This window comes from Cryptomeria japonica, chromosome 7 (assembly GCF_030272615.1).
Source record: "Cryptomeria japonica chromosome 7, Sugi_1.0, whole genome shotgun sequence".
NCBI lineage: Eukaryota > Viridiplantae > Streptophyta > Pinopsida > Cupressales > Cupressaceae > Cryptomeria > Cryptomeria japonica.
This window is the reverse complement of record NC_081411.1, coordinates 88,167,149-88,185,617: the sequence shown is the minus strand read 5'-3', so window position 1 is coordinate 88,185,617 and position 18,469 is coordinate 88,167,149.

Here is an 18,469-nt window from a genome sequence, read left to right as displayed (position 1 = left end):
ACCTTATGACCCCTTAAGACATCATATTTGGTTGTTATGGGTCATATTGTGTCCTAGTGGGTGATATTGTATCATATGACCCCTTTAATACAACATATGACCCCTTAGGACAAAATATGACTCCTTAGGACACCATATTGAGTCGCTTTGGGTCCTATGGTGTCCTAAGGGGTCATATTGTGTCCTACGACCCCTTAGGATACCATATGACCCATAACGACATAATTTGGTTCCTTAAGGGGTCATATGGTGTCATAGGACACCATATGACCTCTATGGACACCATATAACCCCTAACGACACCATCTAGTGTCATAAGGGGTCGTATGTTGTCCTTAGGGGTCATATGGTGTCCCATGATCCCTTATGACCCCTTAGAACACAATATGACCCCTTATGACACCATATTGGTTCACTTTGGGTCCTATGGTGTCCTAAGGAGTCATGTTATGTCCTACAACCCCTTAGGACACCATATGACCCCTAATGACACCATATGGTATCATAAGGGGTCCTATGGTGTCCATAGTGGTCATATGGTGTCTTATGACCCCTTAGGACACCGTATGACCCCTTAAGACACCATATTTGGTTGTTGGGTCATATTATGTCCTAATGGGTCATATTATGTCATATTACCCCTTAAGACATCATATGACCCCTTAGGACACAATATGACCCCTTATGACACCATATTTGGCCTCTTTGGGTCCTATGGTGTCCTCAGGGGTCATATTGTATCGTACGACCCCTTAGGATACCATATGACCCCTATGGACACCATATGACCCCTACCAACACCATATGGTGTCATAAGGGGTTTTATGTTGTCCTTAGGTGTCATATGGTGTCCCATGAACCTTTATGACCCCTTAGGAAATAATACGACTGGTTATGACACCATATTGGGTGATTATGGGTCTTATGGTGTCCTAAGGGGTCATATTATGTCCTATGACCCCTTAGGATACCATATGACCCCTAACAACCCTTTAAGACACCATATGACCCCTTAAGACACCATATTTGGTTTTTATGGGTCATATTGTGTCCTGATGGGTTATATGACACCATATGACTCCTCTCCCCTAATCTCTCTCTCCCCTAATCTCTCTCTATCCCTCCCCCTCCCTCTCTCTCCCTCTCTCTCCCTCTCCGCTAATCTCTTTATCTCTCTCTCCCTTCCCCCCTCCTTGCCTCTCTCTCTCTCTCTCTCCCCCCACTCCCCCCTCTCTCTCTCCCTCTCCCTAATATCATATACTAATTTATTTATAAATTAATATACTAAAATATTATATATTAATATATTAATAAACATTAGATTAATTATGTGCAAATTTAGTTAGTGATTTACTTATTAAAATCGGATATCCATGTGTGTTGTAAAATTTTTAGTATTCCCTGATTTTCTAGACTTTACACTGGTGGCTGATGACTTTTTTTGTAGCCAAAATTGATAAAACAAAAAGGGTTTTTTAAGGATGTTCTCATCTTTCCAACATTATAAGGCTTGTCTTATTTTGACTTTAATAAATAATTATTATTTATTTTCTAATTGAATTGTGACAATAGTCCTGATTGACAGACTGATTGAAAAACACTCATAACTTTCAAATGGTATAACATTATTTGAATCCAAAACATGCATCACATCCTACGCTTCGTCTACTATAGGGAAATTTTTTTTAAAAAAAATTCATAAGGTTTTGACCAAGTTAAGGTGGTCATACGTAGGAGTTTCTGAATGTCTGAAAAGTTGTAGTAAAAAATTCATAAATAATTATTTACTTTATAAAAAATTTAAAAAAAATATGTGTCACATCTGGACATGAGTCTAATACTTATATTTTTAATATTATAAAAAAATATTATGATTTGATTGTGATTAGCGTGGTCAGACATATGTCTACTTCTTATCTTTTTCCTCAAAGTTTAGTACCACTCCATTGAAATTTGAAATTTTCATCAAATAGGATTATTTTTTCCAAAAAATAACTAGTAGCTTAGAAACTACATTCAATTTTCTATATATTCTCTTCTTACATATTTTAAAAATAATGTTCACAACTTATTCAAATTTTCATGTCAAATTGCATAACTCTGATTTTCTTAAATTTCATTGCCACTTAAGGGCCTGCTTTGGCACACCATGATCCTGCACATACTCATATATATATAAATTTTCTTAAACATTCAAGTGTTCTTGAATTATTTTTAAAATTTGTGTGTGTATATATATATATATGTGTGAAATGAACTAAAATTGATTGAATAATTTTTGTATTATCAGATATTGATCGATCAAATCCTTATAACTGTCAATAAATTAATGGTATTAGAAGTTTTCATCAAGTCACGACTATAGGATTTAGCAAGCCTCGTGTTACTCTTGCAAGAAGAAAATCATGCTTTTGTGTTGATTGCATTGCGAAGAACACAAATACTCACTGTCAAATATTGCTAATGGATATGTTTTGCAATGGGAAATGAAATAATTTTACACAATGTCTCCCTATGAAGATAGTGACATTATGATATTCATGATCCTCTATATTTAGCTAATTATGAATGTGTTTTTGATTTAGTTGTTACAGGTGCGTGCATGCATATTTTGTAAATTATATATGTACATGTACAAATTTTTAAATTCTTATTTAATTTAATATTGTTCAAAATTAATTTAAAAATGTGTAATGAACTAATATTGCGTGAAATATATATACATGCACGGTCTATTTTCACATGTGATATTTTTGTAGTGATTGTTGATCCTAACAATATTGAAAGTGTAGATTATTATCTACTGAGATACACACAACCAAAATACAAGTTATTGGAATCAGTCAGTGATGATGATGGGCAAAAAATATCCCACTGGTTTAGTTGTTGTTGAAGGCACCTATTATCAACCAATAAAGATAGATACAAATAGTGTAACATTCATTAATTATATGCCTGGCGAAAAAGTTCTACACTACAATCACTTAGTAATAGCGACAAGATTGTAGTTCAAGACATTGCCAAAAAGAGGACGTGGGAACCAAAAGTGGAGGTTTTCTATTGAAGATCATGAAAAAAATTTAAAAATTATAAAAGATAGGGAGGATCCATACTATATGTACCATGAGCTTTAAGTTCACTTGTCATATTTGAACAAGTAAAATATATTAGATAGGTCTTATTTTGATACACTCATTGTTGGAAAATGCACACTCTAATGAGAAATTGTAGGTGATTGAAGGTATTGTCATTGATGACAACCTTACAATCATATGATACCACAGACACCGACACCGACAGACTCTACACCAACATACAGTTCACCGACACCAAAAAGATTGATTATCGACACCCTGGCCGACAAGAATTTTGTTTAATTGTATTTTGTATTTAATTGTAAAATATTTTTGTAAGCCGACATGGCGGATTGTAATATGACTCATATAAGTATGAGATCTTGTAATTACAGAGCTAATATGTGAATTGTCAGGCAGATTTTGGATAATAGTTTATGACTATTACAGAGCTTAAACCGGTACTGAACCTGGCATAGTAGATGCTGATCTAAAGCAGTACATGACATTGGATTTGTATAATCCATTTTTTTAAGTCAATGAAACTTCATTTGTAACTGAGCAGTGAGCTCTAGGCACTTGGCCTTCCTGCATGTGTAAGCCCCCTATTGTAATAGTAATATTCTCTTATTGGCCAGTAAGTGAATATTGTGGGTCAAAAATCCCACCGAGGTTTTTCCCACACCCGGTTTCCATGTTAAAAATACTATGTTATGGTGTGTCTTTCATGTTGTGGTTGTTGCTCTTGTTTCCTGCATTATTTTTGGTTTACCGGTACACAATTTTAAAATGCTTTTCATGTTATAAGTTAAGAAAATTCTTTAATCAATTAGATACTGATTCACCCCCCCTCCTCTCAGTATCTTTGGGAATCCTAACAATTGGTATGAGATCTTGGTCCTCTATTTTCAAAAGCCTAACAGCTTGAGGAAGATCCTGACACCAGTAGAGATGGAAAACTTGAGAAAGCAATTGGAAATAGCTCTTTCAGACTATGATGTACAAAAGGTGAAGAATATCAAACTTGAAGATGATCTGAAGGCTGCACAGGATATCATTCAAGGACTTCAAGAAAATATCACTATTGCAAGGAATAAGAGAAGAGAACTTTTTGAAAATATGTAGAATGATGATGATGAAAAAGAAACTCTTAATGATCTAGTGAACAAACTGAGATAAGAAAATAGTACAATGTAGAATGAGATGCATTATATGACTATGAGATTTTATAAAGACATTGAAGATTGAAAGAAGAATGAAAATGATATGTTAAAGATAGATTTGATGCCTACACAAAATGACAGAACTAAACTCATGAGACAGAAAAGAATCTTGGAAAATGAATTGACTACTGCAAATCAACACAAGGAGAAATTCAAGAAGATTTTAGAAGAACTTGATGACATGCTAAAGAATTAGAAATCTAATGGTGATACAAATGGCCTTGGCTTTGAAGTTGGTGAAAGCTTTGGTACTGCAAACAATCATAATCACAACAAACTGGCAAGACAACCTAATGCTTACAAATTTAATGGGAAATGCTTTAACTGTAACAAGTATGGTCATAAATCAAATCAGTGTAGATCTAGAAATTATCAGAACACTAACACACCCACCGGTCAATGTTCTAAATGCAACAAAGTTGGTCATAATTCAGAAAATTATAGAATGAATGTAAGATGTTATGTTTGTGGAAGATTTGGATACTTATCTAATCAACACAGAACACATACCGGCATAGGATATGGGAAAGCTATTCAAAAAAATAATGTGACTTGTTATGCTTGCAACAAGATTGGACATATTGCAGAATTCTATAGAAGTAAGACATCACTGACAAATAACAAAGGACCCAACTTGAAAGGTAAAGAAAAAGTTGAAGAGGTAAAGCAATAATTCTCAAAGCAATAGATTAGAAAGTTAGATCAGAATGTTGATTGGAATACTCCTTCACCGATAGAACAGAGTATCACTCCATTGACAGGAGACTCTTCATCTAACTAAAGAAAAATCCTTTGGGGGTCTGGCAACAAATTTAAAAACATGCTAATATACCCTCAATTGATGGTGAGAAGTTGAATTACTTCTTTACCAGAAGATGAGTTAAGTTTGACTTAACCAATAGGCATTAAATGTGGTAGTTGAAGAAAATAACATTATAAAGAAAGTGTTTTGGCTCCTTTTTTTTCCATTCACTGAGCATTCAAATCTCTAGAGAGTGCCAAAATCCTGAGTGAAGGCATCCTTAGTGAAAAGTGAAGCAGTTCATCCAAGCACTCATCCTAAAGGCAGATTGAGGTATTTATAACTATGGCTTCCTCATCCACAGCTGAATTTATTACAAACCCTACTGTGATTGAAGTTATCAAGCACCCTAGACCCGCATTCAAACTTATTCCCAAAATTGCGAAGAAAGATGATACCCTAGGAGAATTATCGAAAATACCTAAGGGAGTAGTTTATGCAGAGGATCCTAGAATATACATACATTGTCATATTGAGGAACTAGGAGATGATGAAATTAAGAACATATATAGGACTGTAATCTATGATGTAAATGGTAATATTAAACTAGAACACAAGGTAGCAGAAACCCTAGGTTTTGTGGATATTCTTAACATCCCTAATTTTCTTAAAGATGTGATAAGGATAGTCCTAAGAAGAAGCCATGGTGAATTATTTTGGTTGGACTCCATCCATAATATCACTAAAGAAGTAGTTAGGGCAGTGACAGGCTTACCTTCCACTAGTAGTAGGCGTGACATAACTAGAATATTTCAAATGACACTGTGATGACCTTAACTGATGCAACATTTGACAAAACATCCCTAAGAGTCGATGATGTGAAGGACATCAATGTTAGATTTGTCACTATGATTCTTGGTTATAAGGCTACACATGCAAATAGATTAAACTCAATATCCAACTTATGTATTAAAAGTGCATATGACATGGTGAATGACAATGCAAGAATTGATGTGTGTGAATGGCTTAAAGATGAATTGATAGACAACCTAAAGAAAATCAAAGGTGATAAGAAGGGAACTTTCAAATTTGGAAATCTGCTTGTATTTTTAATGCTATACATTACCAAGGAAGTGCCCAGTATTGGTAGAAAAGACTTTGGTTATGATATACTGGTAGGAAAATAACTGCTAGAATTATTGAACAACATGGGAGAAGACAGAGAAAAACACATAAATGAACATTTTCAAGCACTGAAGGCTACGATGAAGAGAAGAATAAGGCTATCTCAAGCAATTGTTGATAAATATCAAAAGGAGATATGATTTGTGATCAAGAAAGATGAAATTTGGATGGAGGCAGTTGTCCCTAGGACTATTTGGGTAACCAAGATGGGATATGAGATAGATGATAACATAATTGATACTTATGCAAAATCCCTCCTTGAAGCACCAAAGGAACCATCTAAGAAAGTTTTTGGCAATGCAGAAATAATTGAGAGTGGTATTCAATCTCAGAAAAGAGTTAAGAAAATTGAACAAATAGCGAGGAAGGGAACAAGACAAGCTAAAGAAATTAAAGAAGATGTACTAAGAAAAACTAGTATTAAGGAGAGTGAGTTGGAAGGACTTCAACCGGAATCTCATCTTTCACCGGTTGCAACTTCTTCTAACAGTGATATATCGGCTAAGTTCAAAAGGGTAGAAAGGAAAAGAAAACCCTCACCTACACCCAGAAGAACAAGACAAAAGCAACAAGAAGTTAGGCCTCTAGCTAAGAAGTTATCCCCAAAGAAAAAGAAATAAAAATAGGCTATTGCTCCACTGAACAAACTTCTAAATGAAATAACTGAGGATGGAAAATTGAAAAATATTAGCAAGCTGTATAACACACTTTCTAATGATGATAAAGAGAGCATAGAGAATAGTGTAATTTTACACTTAGACATATACAAGAAATTTCTGATGGAGATTGTAGATGATATACCCAATGATTTATATAGAAGACTAGAAGCTAGAAGGGTAGCGATTGTTGAGTTAGATAAAAAGATAAAAATAGAAAAATTACTTGCAGTTCACCTAGTGAACTCCAATGAAGAGATAGATGAATTAATCAGTGAAGCCAACTGGACAGTATTTTTAACCAGTCACCGACATGTAGCACTAATGGTAGGCAGAGTGAATGAAATCTCTGAAGAAACTGCAAATCAATGGGATATATTATTTATTGAAAAGGAGAAACAAGAAGAACTTAAAAGACCTAAGACCATCAGAGTCTACCAAAAGGACAAGGATAAGCAGGAAAGGTAAGGTACGTGGACCTCCAAGCCTAAAGATAACTGACAACCTACCCCCACCTCCTTCTGATACTCCACCAGTATATATTGTTGACACACAACTGGCAACAGAGAGTATGGATACCCCACATGAGGATACTAATCCTAATTCTTGAGGTGTTATACATAATGAATATTGACACACAAGAGGTAAATATTGTAGTGGATAAGGAAACAACTACCAAAAGAGATGTGGCAATAGAGCCACCGACTGAAAATATTGTAGATGAAACACGTTTATAGCAAATAGTTGAAAATGTTGAGATTGGGGTTGAGACACAAACAGAACAATCAGTTGATCCCCTGTCTATTGGAATGGTGACTGATACAAACATTGCTAAACCCACTGAGCTAGAGAAACCGGCTGACAACATAGTGAAACTAGTTGATATATTAGCAGTGGACAGTACAAAGGTGCATACTGAGAAACAGATCGTGAATACTCAGACTTCATCAGAGAAACCGGGAGTAGAGAGCATAGTGAAACCCACTGAGGCATATGTTGAGAAACATGAATAGAAAAAGGTTGAGGTATAGGTTCATATAGAGACAGTGCCATTGGCAATAGCTGAGAAACCCAAGCCTTTGCTAGTTGAAATGCAGACACAAACTGACCTACCAGAGGTCAATACAAGAAAAGAGGTTACTCACACCGATGGAATGCAGATTGTTAAGGTAGTTGGACAATCATCTGGTTCATCCTTAATAGAATTTAGACCGACAAATGTAACAGAGGTATTACTTGACTCTATTAAGAAAATAACTTATTGCAATGCACTTGCATACAAGGCTATAGATGACACCATCCCTATTCTTAAATTGATTGCACCCAAGTGCAATGTAGATAATAAAGATTCTTTTAGTCAGTTAGACACATTGTCTAACTACATAACCAACAATATACTGACTATGGATCAAATAAATGAAGAGACATTTAAAGAGAAAATCGATAAGGAAAAACATAAATTCTTTAATGAGACAATAAAGAAGTGCACGGAACACATTGATACCCTATTACCGGCACTAAGAAAAACAATAATGAAGTTTAAGGAGTTGTATAGAGACACATGTAAGACTAATATTTTGATAGTGGATATAGACAAGGAGATCAGTAAGGTGCAGAAAGAAATAAAGAATATGGCTGACAATGTCATTGGTTCATCTGAACCATTATCAGTTGTAGAGTAGGAAATAGCAGGTTTTGAGGAGAAACTTGAAAAATTGGATAAAGAGAAGGAAAGAATAAAAGGAAAGGCATAAGATCTTAAATGTAGACCCAGTCCCAAATTGGACTACCTCATCTCTTTGAGAAAAGAGATCTCAGAGGCACTTATTCAAGGATTGAAGACACCAGAAGAGAAAATGCATCACCTCACCAGTACAATTCAAAGAACAAAGGCAACATTGAAGGACAGTGATAGGTTCACTGAGAGCCTGAATTTTGTATTGGCAAACCTTTTCTAGATTGTAACCAACCGGTTACAAGGATTAAGTTGAAACTGCACTCAGTTGACATTTTGACAACTTTTATCATTGATGTCAAAGGGGGAGTAGTGGAAATGAGAAAAATAACTTGCAAAAGAGATCATCAGCTTAGGGGGAGCACACATTTTTGATAACACAGTTTTGGTAAGACATTTTGGAAAATTCTTTTTGGATTTTTCTCATGAGTGTTGCCATGAATGCCAAAGGGGGAGATTGTTGGCAAATGCACACTCCAATGAGAAATTGTAGGTGATTGAAGATATTGTCATTGATGGCAACCTTACAATCATATGATACCGGTAGGCACTGGCACCGACAGGCTCTACACCGGCATACTGTTCACTAACACCGAAAAGATTGATTACTGACACCCTGGCCGACATGAATCTTATTTAATTGTATTTTGTATTTAATTATAAAATCTTTTTGTAAGCCGACATGGCGGATTGTAATATGACTCATATAAGTATGAGATCTTGTAGATCATTTAGGAGATGTATGTATGGAAGGATTATTGCAGACCTAATATGTGAATTGTAAGGCAAATTTTGGATAAGGGTTTATGACTATTAAAGAGCTTAAACCGGTACTGAACTTGGCATAGTAGATGCTGATCTGAAGCAGGACATGACATTGGATTTGTATAATCCATTTTTGTAAGTCAGTGAAACTTCATTTGTAACTAAGTAGTGAGCTCTAGGCACTTGGCCTTCCTGCATGTCCAGGCCCCTATTGTAACAATAATATTCTCTTATTGGCCAGTAAGTGAATATTGTGGGTCACAAATCCCACCAAGGTTTTTCCCACACTGGGTTTCCTCATTAAAAATACTATGTTATGGTGTGTCTTTCATGTTGTGGTTGTTGCTCTTGTTTACTGCATTATTTTTGGTTTACTAGTACATAGTTTTGAAATGCTTTTCATGTTATAAGTTAAGAAAGTTCTTTAACCGGTCAGATACTGATTCACCCCGCCCCTCTCAGTATCTTTGGGAATCCTAACACTCATATATATATTTAGATATTTCTAGACGTGTAGCAATCAAGATAACTTGTGGAAATTTAGTTTTTTGATGCATTTATTTTGCATTTTATATTTACATATTTTATTCTTAAATTAAATATTTTGTGTCTATGCATTGAACATGTATACATATTGATTTTAATTTTTGATTTAATGTGTGTATGGATTCATTTCATTGCATGTTGTCTTAAAGGGTCATTTAAACACATGTATGGATTCATTTATATTTGTACACATGCATGGATTCATTTTATTCATCTATGTATTCATTTAAATTTTATTTACACATGTATAGTATCATTTAACTATGGTGTATATATAGTTACACATGTATATATAGTTACATAGGTAGCTTGAATTTTCAATATGTGAATCACCTATTAAATCATCTTTAAATGTATGTCCTAAGGGGATATTTATGTCATGGATTCATTTATATTTTTACACATGCATGGATTTGTTTTATTCATCTATGTATATTCATTTAATTTATATCTACACATATATTAGTTCATTTAATTATGTTGTTTGGATTCATCTAATTATGTTGTCCTAAGGTGTTTTAAGTGGTCTTAAGAGGATTTAAGGGGATATTTGCATCATTGATTCTTTTATATTTTTACACATGCATGGATCTGTTTTATTCATCTATGTACATTCATTTAATCTATATTTACACATATATTATTTCATTTAGTTATGTTGTTTGGATTCATCTAATTATGTTGTCCTAAGGTGTTTTAAGTGGTATTAAGGGGATTTAAGGGGATATTTGTGTCATGGATATAAGTTCATTAAGTTGACATATATAGATATAAGTTCATTACAAATTTTAAGTTCATTAAACATACATAAACACTTAACTAAAATGAACAACTAAATTAAATTTTAACGACTAAATTTGTATGCTTAAGGGGGTTTAAGGGGATTAAAATAAAATGAACAACTAATTATGTTGTCTTAAGGTGTTTTAAGTGGTCTTAAGAGGATTTAAGGGGATTTTGCATCATTGATTCTTTTATATTTTTACACATGCATGGATTCATTTTATTCATCTATGTACATTCATTTAATTTATATTTACACATATATTGTTTCATTTAATTATGTTGTTTGGATTCATCTAATTATGCTATCTTGAGGTGTTTTAAGTGGTATTAAGGGGATTTAAAATGAACAACTAAATTAAATTTTAATGACTAAATTTGTTTAACAATGAACAACTAAAATATACATAAACACTTAACTTTCACATACATATGCAATTAACTAGAATATTTTAAAAGTGAATTCAAATGACTTAGAGATTCTATCATTTAAACACTTAACGTTCAAAAATTTAATCTATATATGTAGTATGAAATGTATATCTATCTAACACATACATATATATGTCTATCTATCGTATGTACACATGTATTAAATGTCTAGTACACACACATATGAAATATGGAAAATAAATATCTAGTACACATACGCATATGAAATGTGTACAATACACATGTATGAAATGTCTCTAAAATGTGTGCACATGCACACACACACACACACACACACACACACACACACATATATATATAAACAATGGGTCACTTGGGGCCCTATCCTGAACCACGTCCCGATCCATGTGTCTGCAATAGAGTATGCACACATAAAATCATACATTAAACATTTAATTTGAATGTACTAAAGTAAAAAAATATAAGTAACATAGATTAAGAGAATTTGTACGTAGACAAACATACCTCTGAAGAGTCTATAATATCACCACCATATACATGCAGGATTCTAGGATGTCTATGTGACGAGGAGCTCAACTTGCGTGATAGTGGTGCATCCTGCAATGTTGAGATTTTGTTAGATATACATATATACATATATTTATAAATTGGAACCTAAGCCTTTAAATATAGAACTTAAATATTTAAAAGAAAAAATTAATTTAAATTTATAATGTATACCTTTGACTCCTCATGAACAGGGTATGTGGCAATGTGCAAATCCTCAAAAATAGCCCCATGCGCCTGCAATAAAGTATGCACACATAAACTCATATATTAATTTAACATTTAATTTGAATACTAGATTTTTTTTTTTTTAACTAACATATATATTAAAATCATATGTGTAGACAAACATAGCTTTGAAGGGTCTCTAACATCACCACCATGTGCATGGAGGATTCTAGGATGTCTATTTGACAAGGAGCCCAACCTGGGTAATGTGGTGCATCCTGAAATGTTGAAATTTCATTAGATATACATGTACACATATATTTATAACTTACAAACTAACCCTTTTAAAATATACTTACATATTTAAGATTCAATTAATTTAAAGTTATAATGTATACCTGTGTTTCTTGATGAACAAGGATGGTCACAATGTGCAAATCCACAAACATTGCCCCCTGTGCCTACAATATAAACTATGTGCATGAACTCACATGTAAATTATTTAAACATTCATTATTAAGTTATATATATATATATATGTGTGTGTGTGTGTGTGTGTGTGTGTGTGTGTGTGTGTGTGTGTAATTTATTTTAAAGATCAAATCGAATCTACTTGAACATGTGTACATGTACATGTGGTTGTACATAAACATACCTCGGGGTCTCTAGCACCTCCATCATGCGCATGCTGGACTCTAAAACATTTGCAATATGAATGACTCATCTCGTGCAATGCTCACTCATCGCGTGACTTGAAATTATTTAATCAACACCTAGATATCCATTTAAATAGAACTTAAAAACAAAAAAATAATAATTTAAACTTTATATATACCTATGTCTTTAGATGAACAATTAGGTCAGTGGCAGCATCCAAATCTCCATACATTGACCCTAACGTGATATCGTATATAGTTCAAAAAATATAATCCAGTATATATAATTAATTTAATCTATGCACACTTCATGTGTATAATCAAGTAGCTATATAAAATTTCTAAATTAAAATTCATACCTCTCCTACAACATGGAAGACTCGTCCAATCCTGCTGATGTCAGAATCATGCAAGGAGCCCACTGCAACATGATCCCCCTGACTGTCTGGCTCCATAAGTATGGTAGTGAGCATCCCCAGAAATCTAGTACTAGGTACTGTGGTTCAATCAACTGGTGTATAAATAGGAGGAGGAGGTGTATCCTGACGATCTGTTGTATGCTGGGGTGGGGCAGTAGGATTTGTAGTAGCTATAGACACCCAAAATTGTCATGTCTAATTAAATAAATATTTTATTTATTTAATTATCTAAGCTTAATTCTTCTATTAATAAAATAAATCTTTATTTATTTAATTAATTCATTTATCCTCTTCTAGCCTTATTTCTCATTTAAATAAATACATTTATTTATTTAAATTATCCTTTTCCTAAATTAAATAAATATCTTATTTATTTAATTATCCCACTTCTTCTATTAATTAAATAAATATTTATTTATTTAATTAATTCATTAGCCTTTTCTACCCATGACACATGTCATTCATCTCTTAATTCATACACTACCTACCCCTTTCATTATTTTATTATTTCTTTTACCTACCCTCTAATCATAGCCGACCTCCTTTTACACCTCTCAATCTTATCCCTCCATTTCATATAGTGTCTTCTATATAAGGAGATGCTTCCTTCATTATCAAACCCTAATGAGCTAATGAGCTAAGTACTTGATCAATTGAATACGCTACGATCCTACTTGCAACCACATTCCGTTCTTTGTTGAGTTCTTGTGCATATAAAATCTGAGAGCAAATATATCAAGCAAGATCAATGGAGATAGGAAGAATGAAGATCAAAACCCTATTGGACATGTGATGGTATAATCTTTGTGATTTCATGTGATTTGCATTGTCTTAGGTAATCTTCATATGCTATGGTGGATCTTTGTTGATTGTTAGGCTAGGGTTTTGTGGTTGAATTCATTTAGCCTTTCAATATTGTTATTATTGTTATCCATTTTCACCATATACATTTTGGCACGCCCGGTGGGACTCTTGTCCCTTTTGCATTTAACCTTTTGTTGTAGATTTTGTGTTTGAAGTTGCAGATCTGGCATTTCCGACAACATTTTTGACATTTTCGCATCTACATACTTTCGGATCGCGTTTTTAATTTTCTGGCGCGTCTGCGACATCTAGAATCGCGTTTTTTATTTTCTGGCGTGTCTGCGACATCTTGGAGCGCGTCCGTGTCATCGACAAAATTTTATTTTGCAGGTTTCCGAAAGGCGCGTCTGTGATACGGAAACGCGTCTGTGTCATTTTTATCCGCGTCTATGTTGGGGAAGTGCGTCTGTGGTTTTTATCCGCATCTGTGTCTCATATAATCGCGTTTGTGTCACAGAGTCATGTCTGTGTCAAGGGTAATCGCGTCTGTGTATAACCTGTTTCAAAATTTTGAAAATTTTCATTGATTCAGTTTTTGGATTTTGCATTTAGGGTTTCAGATCTAATTTATTTTTGGACTAACATTTTCAGATCTAGCTAACAAAATTGGTGCAGTTTGTCTTGGAAGCAAAATCGTTTGGTTGAAGGCCCCTATTTTCACAAAGTCTTTTGGGTTTTAAAAATTTACCTAACTTGTGTGCTTGCAGGAAGGGGTGATCATTTGAAAACAACCCAAACTACTAACAAATCTTTGGTACAGGTCCTTGGCAAGGGTTTTTGGATTTTATTGTGTGCCTTGTTTTCATAGACTAGCAAACACTTCCATTGGTGCACTAAAATTGAATCATTGTCTTTTGTATCTTGAGCAATAGGCTCTTTTTGTTTAATCTTTAGAGGGCCTATCTTCCTGTGTGGTCATTAGGACTACTAGTGAGAAGAGAACGACCCAAGTGGTAGCAAAAGAAAAGCCATCTTCTTCCGAACCACTATAAATAAATGTATTCACGGTGAAAACTATGAATAACGTGTACTGATTAGTTCATACCGACACTATGTCTCCCCATAAACCCGTTTGATCAAATTTATTTGATCATTTGTAGGGCGTAACCCCTACCGGCTGGGAGCCTTCTATATTTACAGAGCTAAAAGTGCCGCATGTATGGCCACACAAGCGGATGCCCTTACTAGCACCTTTTTGTTTTAGAAGCCCAAATCCTTCTAGTTGTTGGGGCAGGAGGTCAGACCTCTGGTAGCAGCCCACACACATATGGTTCTTAGTAGAGATACAAAGTTTGCCATGGGGAGTTTTCATGGGGACTGATGCTTGGCTGACCCGAGAAGTGAGTGCCGAGGGTGGAGCCAGTGAGGTCAAGAATCTAAGTATCCGCTCTAAATAGCGTAGCCTCGGGGGTAAAACCCCATGTGGGATCAACAACTATTGTCTTGGCCAGCCATAAGAATTGTGCTTGACTTATGTTAAACATTTCAAGACCAAACAGCAAAACATTGTGTCTTTTGTGTCTTCAAGTGTATGCAAAACATTTTTACATCAAACAACACACTTTTATTGGAGTCATTTTGACTCTAAATACTTGCAAACATTGGGTCTTCATCAACACTGTCTCCTCTTGTCATGAAAAATAGTCAAGCAGTCAGATTGGGTCACAACAAAACAACTTCACAGATTGGAAAAATTGCACAAAATTTGCAGAAACGCATCTGTGTCAGGCAGAATAGTGTCTATGTTGTCTAGCCGCGTCTGTGAAGGACAGAATCGTGTCTGTGTTCCAATAGTCAACATTGCATTTAGCAAACAAAAAAATCTCAGAAGTGCATCTATGTTAAACAGAGCAGCGCCTGTGTCGGGAAACCGCGTCTGTGAAGTATACAGGCGCGTCTGTGTCTAGAATTGAAAAACTGTTACAGTCCAGCAAACAAACACAGTCAGTTTCAGAATTCTTGAGCTTCCTAGGTCATTTCTCCAGGGTTTCATTTAGCATTCAACCTGTCTTTGGGTCTCACAAAGTCCATCATTGCTTTACATCTCACATTACATTCACATTTGTCTAAACTTGAGTCAAAAGGTCACTTGCTTGTCCTCATCATACCTTGTCAACACACTACATACAACAACACTTTGCTAAGTGGTCCCTCATCAAGGTTTCTTACCTTTGGGTCTCATTTGGTTTTACTTAGAGTCAAGGTCAACTTACCTCATCAAGAGAAACTATCCTCTCTTTGGAAGTCACACCTACTCTACTACATACATACTTGGTCTTACACTTTGGACATTGCAAGTACACTTCAGATTCATTTACATTCCATCCAACTCTTGGTCTTCCATACTCTTTCCATTTTCATCTAGTCTCACACATCTTGGTCAATACCTAGTTCATGGTTCAAACCCGTCTTCAAAAATCTAGGAGAGAAACTAAAGAGGCTCAAGAGTCCGCAAACATGAGTTCTTATGAGTATGACAATGATATCTTTTTCAATTCTGATCATACTACATTACCTGACATGGATGTCTATAGAAACAATCCAAATGTTGAGAACATGGACACTATAAAAAGAAATGCTACACACAATGACAATGTGGACAACTTTTCAGTACATTCAGCAGATGTGGAAGAATCCATTATGAATCCCCATTTCAATCGATTGGTTGAGGAAATAATGAGGAGGGATAGACAATACTTCTTACAAATGATGGCACAAAGTGGAGCCAAGATACCTCATGATTTTGACATGTCTCAAATAATGGAACATAGACCTTTGTAACAACCTCACTCCAATATGGATCAAAGGAGACCTAATAGTGGAGGAAATAGAGGACCACATATGGTACCTGAATCACCATCAGCTTTGCTTCAAAAACCAGAGGTCCCACATACACATGGTCAAACATATGATACTCACCTTCACAGACCATTATGGAAGTCTTATGGAGAAAAATATGCTCAATCACATATTAATGCTAAGGATCAACCACCAAAGCAATGGGATGTTCAAAGGCGTGCTCAAAATTTGGACACAAGGAAACCCCATGTCTAATTTGGGGGCAACACAATGGAACATGACATGCCTGTAGAATATGGTATACTTACACAAAATAGATATGGTGTTCCTCAACATGAATCTATACCAAGTGGTCCACCTATGCAGCATCATTACAGACCTCCTCCATATGAACATGTGTATGATCAATACCATCCATATATGCAACATGCTCTTCCTCCAATGGGTACCTCAAACATAGGATATGGTCCAAGAAGTCGATCTCCACCTAAGAGCAATTTGGAGCAACAAATCAGGGACTTACAAAAGAAAATGGAGGACATAAATACACCAAAGCCAACATACACAATGAGAGACATATGTCCTTATCCATTTGACAAGAGCATTCCAATGCCTCCTTTTCCTACACACTTTGTGACGCCTAAATTTGATAAGTATAGAGGAAAAGGGGATCCTAAGGCACACATAAGACAATTTTTCACAGCTTGCATTGAGGTAGCAACAGAAGAGACATAATTGATGAGATTATTCCCACAAAGCTTAGGTGATCAAGCTATGGAATGGTTCTCCCAACTTCCACCTGGAATTAAGTCATGGGGTGACTTAGCAGAGGCATTTATTCAACATTTCTCCTACAACATAGAGATAGACATATCAGTCACTACTTTGTGCAACACCAAGCAAAAAGAGGGAGAGTCTTTTGCATCATTTTTACAAAGATGGAGAAATCTAGCCAGCAGATGCTCTTGTGAAATTCCACAAAAACAAATGGTAGAAATGTTCACCCAGAATGTTAACAAAGAGATTGGTTATGACTTAAGAAAAGCTTGTTTGTCCACCTTCAAGGACGTCATTGAAAAAGTCTTAGTGACAGAAAAGGTCCTAATTGAACAAGGAGTCATTAAGATATTCAAGGAAAAAAAAGATGACTTTAAAGGAAAAGACAAGCCAAGATTTTGGAATAAAAACAAGAACATAGTCAATGATGGTGTTGTCGATGCCAACACAGTGCGACCCAAATTCATTTTTTCTGGATCAAGTTCTACAAACAATCAAGTGAATACTCAAACAACTTCTAGATCATGAAGGAAGTATACCCCTTTGGGAGAACCACTTGAGTCAGTTTTCAAGAAGTTAGTGGCAAACAAGGTAATCACAATTCCAGATTTCCCGCCATATGAACCAAAGGTCAAACCAAATTGGTGGAATGATGATGAATATTGTGAATTTCATAAGAGCAAGGGTCATAAGACAGGAAATTGTCATAGACTGAAGAACATCATACAGGATCTCATTGATAGAGGTGACATTGAGATTGAGGGACATTCATCTAATCAAGAACATGAGATGTTTAAGGAACCATTCCCAAAACATGACAAGGGAAAAGATAAAGTCACAGAGGATCAAACCAACTATACCAGAGCATCTTACAATTATGATTCAACTATTAATCACATTTCAATGGACAATTATGTCTCTACCATTATCATTAAGGACAAAGCATCCGAGAATTCTACTCAGAGACCCAGGATTGTCCTAAAAGGTGTTGGATTTTCTTTCGAACCTACCTCTGAATGTCATGTTACAAATCATCGAGGCAAAATCACTTTGCAAGGTGCTCCAACTAAAAACATAGCCTCCTCATCAACCAAACCTGAGTATGACCTTGTAGAAC